Below are 12532 nucleotides of genomic sequence, written 5' to 3' on the forward strand. Positions count from 1 at the left end.
AGAAGTCCCCATATAAGATTATATGCCTTTTTCCTGGGTAAATTATTCTTGGTTGTTGGCCTATATATTTTGCTTTTGGAATATAACTTTTCTTACTCTTTGCTCCTTTGTAGTGGTAGATCCAATTCTTATATGATTTGACTTGAATTTTTTATTTCTGGCTATTTTTTCCTGAAACCTCTGGATTTTGCTTCTGTTCTTGGGAGTTTTTGTTTTGGCGTTTCTTTCACAAGGTGCCTAGTGGATTTTTTTTGTTTACTTTTTCTTTACTCTCTGGTTCTAAGAGATAGAGGTAACAAGTTTTTGTTTGTTTTGTTTTGGTTTTAGTTTTATGATTTCTTGAAATGTTATATCTAGGCTCTTGTTCTTTTTAAAGTCATGTATGAGGGGCAGCTAGGTGGCGCAGTGGATAGAGCACCGGTCCTGGAGTCAGGAGTACCTGAGTTCAAATCCGACCTCAGACACTTAATACTTACTAGCTGTGTGACCCTGGGCAAGTCACTTAACCCCAATTGCCTCACTAAAAAAAAAAAAAAAAAGAAAAAAAGTCATGTATGGCCTTCAGATAGTCCACTGATTCTTCAACTGTTTCCTAGGTTGGTTGTTTTTCATGTACGATAGCCTTATATTTTCGTTTTTCCCCCCAATCTTTTCACTTTGTTTCATTAATTCTTATTGTCCGATAGAGTCATTAATATCTATTTGGTCCATTCTATTTTTCTGTCTGTTACTTGGACAACCTTTTATACCTCTTTTACTAAGTAGTTAATTATTTTTCCAAATATCTCCAACACAGCTCTCATTCCTTTTCTGTTTCTTTCCTTTCAATTACGCTCATTTTATTTACAAAATTTGAACTTTAAAAAAAATAGTTTTCAGCATTCATTTTTGTAAGATTTTGAGTTCCAAATTTTTCTCCTTCCCTCCCCCACTCTCCAAGACAGCAAGCAATCCAATAGGTTATACATTTATAATCATATTAAATATATTTCTACATTAGTCATGTTATGAAAGAAGAACCAGATTAAAAGGGAAAAAAACAACCACAACAAAAGTGAAAATAGTATGCTTTGATCTTCATTTAGAGTCCATAGTTCTTTTTCTTGATGTGGATTGCATTTTCCATTATGAGTCTTCTGGAATTGTCTTGGATCATTGTATTGCTGAGAAGAGCTAAGTTTATCATAGCTGATCATTGCAGAATGTTACTGTTACTGCGTAAAATGTTCTTCTGGTTCTACTCACTTCACTCAGCATCAGTTCATATAAGTCTTTCCAGTTTTTTCCTGATTATTCCTTATAGCACAGTAGTATTCCATTGCATTCATATATCAGAAGTTGAAGATTGCGGAGGAAAGGCAGTGACTTCTTGGAGCTCTCTCCCCCCAAATCCCTTCAAATTCCTTCAAATAATGCCACGAAACAATTCCAGGAGCAGCAGAACCCACAAAAGAATGGGGTGAGATCATTTCCAAGCTAAAGGTGACTTAGAAGGTTGGCAGGAAAGATCTGTTGTGCCAGGGTGAGAGTGGAGCATAGCCCTGCAGCCTGGCAGTGCAGATCCAGCGTAAGGCAAGACACTCCAAAGGAGACTCTTGGCTGTGTCTGCAGCTGTGGCTGCTTCTGGAACTCAGCCCGTGTAAGGTGAGGGGGTGGAGCGGTTGGCCAGGGGGAGATTACAAGAGTTTCTGCTGGCACTGAGGTGGGACTCTGTTGTTTTGCCCGAGCTACAATCAGGTTCCCAATTTTGAGTGGCAGCCCAGGTTGGGGAGGGGCTCAGGCACACCAGAGCTTGCAGACACAGTGGATCAGGTTTCTCTTCTGGGTCAGAGGGCAAGCAGGCCTGTGGTTGCTTGCAGACCAGAGCACATGCCAGGGGAATGGTAAATGTGCCTCTCCTTAAATCGTACCACCTAGGACCCCCTGAGGCTTGGGCAGTGTGCACTGGAAGCAGTACCTCACTTTAAGAAGGAGTTAAAAATCAAGAAATAGACTGCCAAAATGAGCAGACAGAAAAAGATGCTGAGCCTAGAAAGTTTCTTTGGTGACAAGGAAGATCAAAATATTCCCTCAGAGGAAGATAGCAAAGTCAAAGCTCCTACATCCAGAACTTCCAAGAAAAATATGAATTGGTCTCAGGGCATGGAAGCTCTCAAAAAGGACTTTGAAGATAAGGTAGGAGAGGTAGAGGAAAAAATGGAAAGTCATGAAAAAAAAGTCAATAGCTTAAAAAGCCAGATAGAAAAGGAAATAAAAATGCTCTCTAAAGAAAATAATTGCTTAAAAATTAGGATCGAGCAAATAGAAGCTAATGACTTTATGAGATATCAAGATACAATAAAGCAAAATGAAAAGAATGAAAAATAGAGGGCAATGTGAAATATCTCCTTCAAAAAAACAGCTGACCTGGAACATCCAGGAAAGATAATGTAAAAATTATTGGACTACCTGAAAGCCATGATCAAAAAAAGAGCTTAGACATCATCTTCCAAGAAATAGTAAAAGAAAACTGCCCTGATAGTATAGCAACAGAAGGTAAAATAGAAATTGAAAGAATCCCCCGATCACCTCCTCAAAGAGATCCCAAAATGAAAACCTCCAGGAATATTATAGCCAAATTCCAGAACTCCCAGGTCAAGGAGAAAATATTGCAAGCAACCAGAAAGAAACAATTAAAGTATGATGAAGTCAAAATCAGGATAGCCCAAGATCTAGAATCTTCTACAGGAAAGGATCAGAGGGCTTGGAATATGATATTCAGGAGGGCAAAGGAAATGGGATTACAACTAAGAATCACCTACCCAGCAAAACTGAGTATAATCCTTCAGGGGGGAAAATGGGAATTCAATGAAAGAGAGGACTTTCAGGCATTCATGATGAAAAGACCTGAACTGAACAAAAAAATTTGATTTTCAAATACAAGATCCTAGAGAATCATAAAAAGGTAATTTGGGAAAAATAAAATTCTAAATAAATAAAACATATCACAAGTTGTTCGGCATTCCCCAATTGATGGGCATCCCCTCAATTTCAAGTTCTTTGTCACATCAGGTTATTTTTATTTTTTATTTTTTTTGGTACATCAGGTTATTTTTAATTCACAACATCCAGTTTTAATTGTTCTGTTGTTGTCATTTCTATTTAGATTATTATACTCATTGTATATATTGCTTTCCTGGTTCTACTTACTTCACTTTGCATTAAATCATGTAAGCCTTCCCAGGCTTCTCTAGATTCATTATCTAATGTTTGCAATTCTAAGTTGCTATATAAATATTTTTGTGTATACTGGTTTTTACTTTCTATGATTGGCCCTCTTGTACATTCTTAGTAGTAGATTCTTCATGTCAAAGCATGTGCATTTTAATTGCCTTCTTCACCTAATTCTAAGTTGCTTTTTCGAAATTGTTCAACCAATTTTTAGCTCTACCATGCCTTCTAACTAATATTATCTCTTCCCCTTTTAAAAAAACTTTCATAATTTCCTGTGTGTGAGATGAAACTTCAGAATTTTTTTGACTTAATTTTTCTTATTATTAGTGATATGTCGCTGTATTTCCTATGATTCTTAATGATTTGCATTTCTTTTTTGAACTGTTTGTGAAGCTGTTTGACTGCTAACTCTTGAAGTATGTTTTTTGATCTTGGTTTTTTGATCTTGTTAGTTATCTATTTTGGATTTCTTATGCTCATCAGAAACTTTTATATTCTCCTTTTTTTCATTTACACAGTCCCCCACTGTTATTCTTTTCTAGTCAATAACAGAGGAAATCTGTGAAAAGGGTGTAACTTTCAAGCATACTTTTGCTTTTTCTATCAAGAGGAATAATTATTTCAACCGTTCTTTTAACTAAAAATTGTGATGTTTCTCGGGAATGTAGTTCTTTTCCCTTCAAAGTTAGAAGATCCAGATATCTACTACTCGGTTATCCACATTTCAAAACACCATCCCTGAACTGATCGTAGATTTTTTTTTTCCATGTTGTCTCTTACAGCTGTTGTGATACATCAGTTTATTAGAAGGTTTTGCATATTAGGCATCTGTGCCCAAAATTGTTTGAGATATATTGATCAATTAAGGATAATTCAAGCATGTCTCTTGACTCTAATCAAACTGACTTTATGGGTAATGGAAATCAGATTTCAGACTAAATTTATGTCGAAAGGCATGTTTGCAAAAATAAAACCAGATGCTTATTTATTCCTGATGTGAAAATTAGAAGATAAGTATTGTTTTCACATGAATAATGAAGATATAGATTAAAATAATAATTTGAATTTTCAACTGCTCAGAATATATATGGAAATGACACCTTTAAAAAAAACTACATTTTTTCCCCCCCTGGAAATTAAATCATAAAATGGAGGAGGATTAGAGAGGAACATGGTTGTAAGGGAAGGCTTGTGGGGTTCTTTATTTGATTTTGTTTTGGCTGAGGCACCCTTTGTATTGCTGTAATTAAAAGCGGAAGAAGTTGGAGTTTACTAACCATAGGATTGAGACCCTTAAAAAACAAAAACAAAAAAACAAAACCCAAACCAAACAGCAGTATCATTCAAAATGCTAATGTACAGGCAGTATCCAGAATAATTGCTAATATGTTTACTGATTACCTTATACTTAATACAGATTCCTAGAAGGCTTAACAGTCATCTTCAGTAGTAGTTTAGGCAGGAATATTGTATCTTAGCATTTATTTAAACTTTTTTGGGGGGCGGCAGGCAATGAGGGTTAAATGACTTGCCCAGGGTCGCACATCTAGTTAAGTGTCAAGTGTTGGAGGCTGGATTTGAACTCAGGTCCTCCTGAATCCAAAGCCAGTGCTTTATTCACTGCACCACCTAGCTGCCCCCTATCTTAGTATTTATTGACCTAGCATTATGTTAGAAAAAAATGTGTGGGAAATTGGTCATTTTCATTTTATAATACAAGTTGTCTAATTTCTTTCAAACTCAAGTATTGGTATGTTTTTTCAACTTTGTACATATATAGAGAATATTAATATAGTAAATATAGTATCATCCTGGTATAACTCCATTTCAATATTGTTTTTTGTACCATCATTCCATCACTTAAATGAAGATTCTACTCTAAAAATTCTAATATACCATAAAGATGCATACTTTGAAATTGATACATCTTTTTTTTTGTAGGAAAGGGGAACTGGACTTGGGAGAAGGAGATATGCATTTATATAGGCACTGGACTGGTAGCTTTATAAATATTACCTCATTTGATCCTTTGTAGTAACTAAGAACTAGAAACAAAATAGTTGCTCATCAGTTGGGAAATAGCTTAACAAGTCATGGCACATGAATAGAATGGAATATTATGGTGCTATGAGAAATAAGAAATATTATGAATACCAAGAAGCATAGGAAGACATATGAATGGATGGAAAGTGAAGTAAAAAAAGAACCTGGAAAACAATATAATATAAATAAAAGAACTATAGCAAAATAATTTAAGGTGAATGCTATGAAATTATAATGATCAAGCACGGCCCCAAAGAAGAGGTATGAAGGGAACTTCCATTCTTCTTTAAAGAGGTGGGTGACTATAGGTATGAATAACTACTTGCCATGCCAAAATTTTTAGATATATTAGTTAGTTTTGCTGAACTATTCCCCTCTTCTATTTTATCTTTTTTTTTTTTTTTGCGAGGGGCAATGGGGGTTAAGTGACTTGCCCAGGGTCACACAGCCAGCAAGTGTCAAGTGTCTGAGGCTGGATTTGAACTCTGAATCCGCTCCATCCACTGTGCCACCTAGCTGCCCCCTATTTTATCCTTATTATAAGGAATTGGGAATTATCTTTGGGAGATAAGGGAATGAGTGATAAATTGGGAAATATTAGTGCTGTAAGATAAAAGATACCAATACAAATTACTTTTTTAAAATGGTGCAAGTCTTACATAATACATTTATTTCACTTGTTTTGTAATCAATTTTCCCTGTTTTCTTTGAATAGTGATTAGGATTTTCTTAAGTTTTTTTGTGATAACTTATTATTTTGTCACTTTAAGGAAAATTAGACAAGAAACAGCAATATCCTTGCTTTTAATTAATATTTCCCTTTCTTGCTTCCCCACCATTGTACTCTCCCATGTCACAAAGGAAAACACTTAAAGTAAATCAACTGACATAGTAACTGTATCTGACAATATATCCAAATTCAACACCTGCCGTCCCTCACCTTTCTACCAAAAGGAGCGAGGTATGGTTTATTACCTCCAAAAATGTTCCCTACAAAGAACTACCAAAACATTTATACTGGCACTTTTTGTAGCAGCAAAAAACTAGTAAAAGAAGTAAATGCCCATCAAATCAGGAATGACTAAACAAATTATAACATAATGTAATATATTACTATTCTATAAGAAGTAATGATGATCAGGAATTCAGAGAAGCATGGGAAGACTTGAATTGATGCAGACTGAAGTAAGCAGAATCAAGGAAATAATGTACACAGTGACCACAACTGTATGTATGTATATGTGTGTATGTGTGTGTGTGTAGGTATGTATGTATATACATGCCTATATATTTGTGTGTATATACATATATACATACATGCATACATAACCTGCACACCCACTCACATATAGAAAGAACTGTACCAAAACAATTGAAGTTAAATACCATGAAATTAAAATGACCATGTATGGACCCAAAGAAGAGATTTGAGAAGTGTCTTCCTTTCCTTCTTTTGTATAAATGGGTGACTATTGATGTGGAAAAATACACAGACAGTTTGAATGTACTAGTTACTTTGCTGAACAGGGTTTTTTTTTTTCAGTCTTGTTAAAAATTATTTAAAAACAAAAACAGGCCAGAAGCAGTACATATTTAATAAGCTAACAACTCCTATTATGGCTGTTTGAACTAATAGTAAAATAATACTCTTTGAGGCTCCTAGGCATTATGATTTTGTGGACCTTTCCCATAGAGTTTCTAATACTTAGAGATGGGCGAGCAGAGAACAACTGTTAGTATACTGAAAAACTTGAAAAAATACAATACTTTTAAGACCAACTAGGTGTGGTATTGTTTAAATTTGAAGATTGAATTAGAAAAAAGTTATTCAAAGTGCTCTGTGCTTATTTTTAGAAGACAATAAAGACTTGTGAAAGGAGAAAATAAATTATTTAGAAAATACAAAAATTATGTCACATAAATTGAAGTGAATAAACAATATAACAGAAAAGGGAAAATAATTATCTATTTCATCTTGTATTATTTTATTCTGTTATTATATAATGTTTCATCAGTTTTATCACTTTGACTAGGTTATAAGAACCTTTTGGGAATACTCTGAGTAATTAATGCCTTGTATAATAAAATAATTGATATGGTATTTTAAATTTTATGTAGTACCTTGCTTACATCATCTTATTTGATTCTCATAATAAACAGTGGTGTGCAACTTCCTTGGTTCCAAAGTAAAATAACTAAATTTGTTTATATTTAATGAGGAGGGTTTAATTTAGGCAAGTCCCCAGGCCATTAAAGCATTTCTTCATGTCTTACTTGGATTTCTTAACAATTAGTGACATGTAGCATTATATAAGGGCATATTAAAGTATTCCCTATTTCCAGAACAGTTACATTTCTTGGCAGATCTGTATATTTATCTTATTTCATTGTTCCCTCAATGGTGATTTATCGATTTGAATTATACAGATCCAACAGGCTCATCTGAACTTAACAGGTTTTAGCTTCAAATGAAAAGTGTGTTTCATCATTAAAAATTTACCTTTTTCCTCATCTTTATTACTGTTTCTAATCTTTATTAATCTATTATTTTCTAATCTTTATTAATACTTTGTATTATCTTGCCTGTCACATGCATATTTTCTTAATAGCAATAGTTAGCAGCTGCCCCCTACCCCCCGCCTTCACCCCAATCCTTTCACAGCTTTTTTTTTTCCTTCTTTTTAAACTTTTAGAATCTTCTACCATACTGTATAGGAGGAAGTAATAGCACCCCACATGTAAAGGTCTTGTTTTCAGAGGATTAATTAGGCTGTTTTGTAGCAATAATTTTCTAGTTCTTAGTGTTTAACTTTCTGCCACAGTTAACTCTTAAATTTAGGAACACACTAAAATGATCCTTGAAATGTGACTTCCTCATAGCAATAGTAGCTAAAGTATCTCTAATAACCATTGAAGTGTGCTCATCAAGAGCTAAAACTTTTGCATATTTCCTTGGAGTTAATCTGTTCTTTAAAACCACAACAAAAGAGTAATGTGAGGTGTGTATGACTTGAAATCCAGCCCTCAGCTGACAAGACAATTAAATATAAAGTGAAGAAACCAGCTTGTTTCGTTTCAACTGATCATAGTCAGACATTGAGTCAGCCTAGAAGAAACACACATGCATGAGAAATGTTGTCACAAAATCATATAGATTATGAATATGATAAAATGTGAAATCATATAAAATTATTACTTTTCCCAAATAATTTGCCCACCACTGAAGCTTCTGAAGGTAGGTCATGAAATGAAGCCACCTTTTTGCAGGTGAGGAAACTTGAGCTTAGAGAAATTAACTCATATAAGAATATGCAGGGGGTGCAGCTAGGTTGCACAGTGGATAAAGTGCTGGCCCTGGATTCAGGAGGACCTGAGTTCAAATCCTGCCTCAGACACTTAACATTTACTAGCTGTGTGACCCAGGACAAGTCACTTAACCCTCACTGCCCTGCCCCCCTCCCCCAAACAAAGAATATGTAGCTAATAAGTTGCAGTATAAGTGTAGTAAGTATAACTTCACTATATAAATAAATAACTTCTTAATATTTGTCCTATCATTAATATAACTGTACGTGAACCCTTTCCATTCTAATCCTTAAATAATCTTTACTAATCCCTGTGCCCAATTGGTAATAAATTCTAATCACCATTCTTTTCTTTAATGACTCTTGCTTTCTAGAGAATTATTTTACCACTGCTTAATTAATACTCCCAAGTGATATTGTTGGATGCTGTGGTAAAAAAAGTACAAGAGGCCTTGGGAAAGTTTCATTTTTAATACTGAAGAGGTAGGACAGAATGCGGGGCCAAATATTAAAAAAATCTTTACAACATGACATCAGAATAACAATCGTGGCCCAGATATGAAAAGAGCTGAACTATTCCTCCAGTGTGTTGATGATGATCTAATGAGTCAGCCATTTTACTAGCACTGTTTCCTGTTTATTCAATAATTTTTCTCACCTTCTTTGGATCTAGAATGCTATCCTTTTGCATGTTGTCTTCTTCCCCCTCCGCTCCTCCAATCTTTAATTTAAATGACTAGGGTAGTAAGCAATAAAAAAGATTAAAGATGAAGTTACAGATTTCATATTAGTGTTTTCTGAGCAGAAAATTATCACCTGAGTGAAGAGATGGTACTGGGTGGAGCTAGAGTGCAGCCTGCTCTACAAGTCTGAGCTTTGGCAGGGGCGTTCCTTTGGTATTGCAAAGGAGTATGTATGTGTGTGCACTGAGAGAGACTGAGCCTGTGCTGGCAACTGCACTGGTGAGCCAGCCTCAGCACTTATTGCTCATCAGGAAACAAAGGCAGGGCCATGGGAATTCTAGCTGAGAAGAGGAGTGCCTGAAAACTGAGCTTGAACCTAAGAGTACTGTGGAGATTTGACTTGGATACTTCCTGTGGCAGAAATGCCTCTGTAGATCCTTTTAGTTTTTCAGGGTTAGAGTGGAATGCACTCTAGATTGGTTGCTGTGTGTGATTCAGCCTGGACTAATGTTACAGTCTTGATCCTAAAACCTGGACCTGGACAAAAGGTAAGAAGGGCTTGAGCTCTACAAGGCATTCGGAATCTTATTTGCATAAACATTTCAGTTGGAATATTTTTAGGTTCTGTTCAGTCATATGTTTCAGTGCTTGTTGCTAAGTTGCTACTCGGGTATTTAATCATCTTGATGTTTCTTGGAGTGTTAATATGAGCTATGGTTATTGCGAAGTGATCATTTTCTAAGAAGGGTTTTTGATCATTGGGACATAAACCAGAAAAATCATACTACTTCTGGGTAAGTTCAGGAAATCAGTCCTATTTTATTGATACAAATCAAGTGATTTCCAGGTATTATGAAGGCATGAAGTGAATGTAGCATAAACTAATATTTGGTATTTCAGAAGTAAAGAAGCATACCTTCCCCTTCCCCACCTTCTACCCTCCATGGAATAGTTCACACATGATAGTCTTTTTTTTTTTCAAAGCATTATATCTAAGAAAGGTACTTGAATTATTTGAACATTAGAAGGAAAAAAATCTTTTTTTCTGTTCTGAGCATTATGCTTTCTTTTACTTAGAGAGTTAAGAAGGAACAGAGAAGCAGCAACATTTCTTATTCTAGAAAATATTAATTACATGTTGTTTTCTCTCTTGCATATGTTTACCTTTAAATTAGTAGTCTCAGCTTATAAATACTTCCTTAAAATCCTTGAGAATAATCAGCTATTTATGACAAAGATATGGTAACCAGAGTTTTCCTGAAATCATCAGATCAGCCCTGTTCATGATAGAATAAGTAATGCATGTATTCAAAATAATATTAATATTTATTTACATTCCAGGAGAATATCAGCTGCTTGAGTGCAAGGACTATTTTATCATTTTATCATTATCTCCCCACTGCCTAGAATAGTGCATAGAGAGGCACTTATTTTTTAAACTGAATACTTATAGATCTTATTTAATCCCCAGAACAACTTTGTGAGGTAGATACCAGAGGCACCTAAAGACCAATCTAATTCTAGGCTATCTTTTAAAGTCAAGGTCCCAATTAAGTTAGGCTAGAGGAATTGGCTGCCACAAAGCAGTCCTGGCAGATCCAACCTAGTCAATCCAGGGTCGGGAATTTTTTAAGTCCCAGGGCCAAAGACAAGAGAACAAAAATTTAAGGTTTCAGCAAATTACAAAACTCAGATGCTTTTAAAGATATCTGTTATTATCTCAGGTCCTCATGTGAGCCCATAACTTTTGGGGAAGGTTAGGATACCTAAACATGAAATAAGACAAAGCCTTCAGAGAAGATTTGAGGAATTCTTTTTTTATTGGGTACTTCTAGCAAGGCAACCAAATTAAGTCTATTAATGAGTGATCCAGAAGAAATACTCTTGAATTGTAGATACATATTTTGATTTTTTTTTTACACAGTGGGTAATCATAACTCTGATCAGTTAACTTGCTTTTTACATAGGCAATATAAACTACCTGAGGCAGCATATCATGAAATCAGATATTTCAAATTTTCTTAAAATTTAGCATAGCCCAGATCATGTTGAAATAAAATTATCTTTGGCAGTAAAATTCAAATTTTCATGGACTTGTGACATTCATTGATTCTGCTATGATTGGATCTCCAGGGCTGAAAATTTCAAGAAAAGGGAGATAGTTTTTGTTCGACTGAAGAGTTCTGATTTTAAAAATTTCAGCCCTATACTGAATATATGAGTATTTTGAATACTTTTTGACACATTCTCCTTTTATCTTTGATGCCCCTGGGTCCCTGAAGGATGTAAATAATTCCCATTATACACTCAAGTGTTATTGAGACAAGAGAATAGATTAGAATAGCAGGTAACTTCTTCAATAGGTTCTAGTTTCTTGGCAGTATAATGTACAGAATTAATTAAAACCATGGCCATCCCACAAGGAGATATCCCTACTATTTTTTTAAATGCCAAGAGAAAATATTCCATAGCCTCTTGATATATTCCATTTCAGTTTATAACTGCTGGGGGTTTTATTTATCTTTTATTTTTATTCCAACTCATTTTTGTAACTATAAACTCATTTCCCTCTCCTCTGTTTTTAGTAGGAAGGAAATTGGTCATTGTCTTCTACATAATAACCAAAAATGGTGCAAATTAACACTTTTAAAATAAAGTTTTAAAATAAAATAAGTTTGTTTATCATGAGTTTAGAAGTAAATTAAAAATATGCATTGGTTTATTTTCCAATCTAAAATATTTAAAGCTAAAAATCAATGTATTCATTGTAAGAAATCAGAAGCATACATGCAACATTTGATAAATCATATATACCTAGTTACACAACCTTCTGCTGACATGGTAGAAAAAAAATTATATATCCTGAAAAACTTAGTGCACAGTGCATTAAAAAAGAGAGATATACCTGTAGTACTATAACCAGTGTCATATTCCCAGTGGTTATAACTCAGTGGATAACAAACTTTCATGGTTGAAAGGACCCAAGTGCCATGTCTTTTCAGCTAGGTAAAGTATAGGTTATCTTAGAGAGGTCAAGAAAATAGTTTTATTTAGCTTTGTTCACAGACACTAGGACACGTTATAGTTTTATATAGTATATTCAAACATTTCAGCCAGTCAGTGGCATTACAATAAAAATAATACCTGTGTTGGAGACCCTGAAATAATATGTTGTTGTCTCATTGTGCCTCTGTCTTTATTGAACTGTGCATGTCTCTTATATCTGCATGCTTCTTTTCTTTTATCTTCTACTACCCTTTTTCATTTACACAGTTCAGTTACTCTTAT

At 34.5% G+C, this 12532-nt stretch overlaps 1 protein-coding gene across 9 annotated transcripts in view; it reads left to right on the forward strand.

The window, feature by feature from the left end:
- Nucleotides 1–12532, forward strand: part of ARHGAP32 (Rho GTPase activating protein 32) — a 363679-nt gene that overhangs the window by 281704 nt on the left and 69443 nt on the right. Inside the window, exon 1 of one of the 9 annotated variants that reach the window (XM_043990504.1) lies at nt 9470–9792. The exons of the other annotated variants lie outside the window; for them this stretch is intronic. The gene's annotated coding sequence lies outside the window, so the exon portion shown is untranslated. Of the gene's footprint in view, nt 1–9469; nt 9793–12532 lie in introns of those variants that run through there. 9 annotated transcript variants of the gene reach the window in all.

This window comes from Dromiciops gliroides, chromosome 3 (genome assembly GCF_019393635.1).
Source record: "Dromiciops gliroides isolate mDroGli1 chromosome 3, mDroGli1.pri, whole genome shotgun sequence".
Taxonomy (NCBI): Eukaryota; Metazoa; Chordata; class Mammalia; order Microbiotheria; family Microbiotheriidae; genus Dromiciops; species Dromiciops gliroides.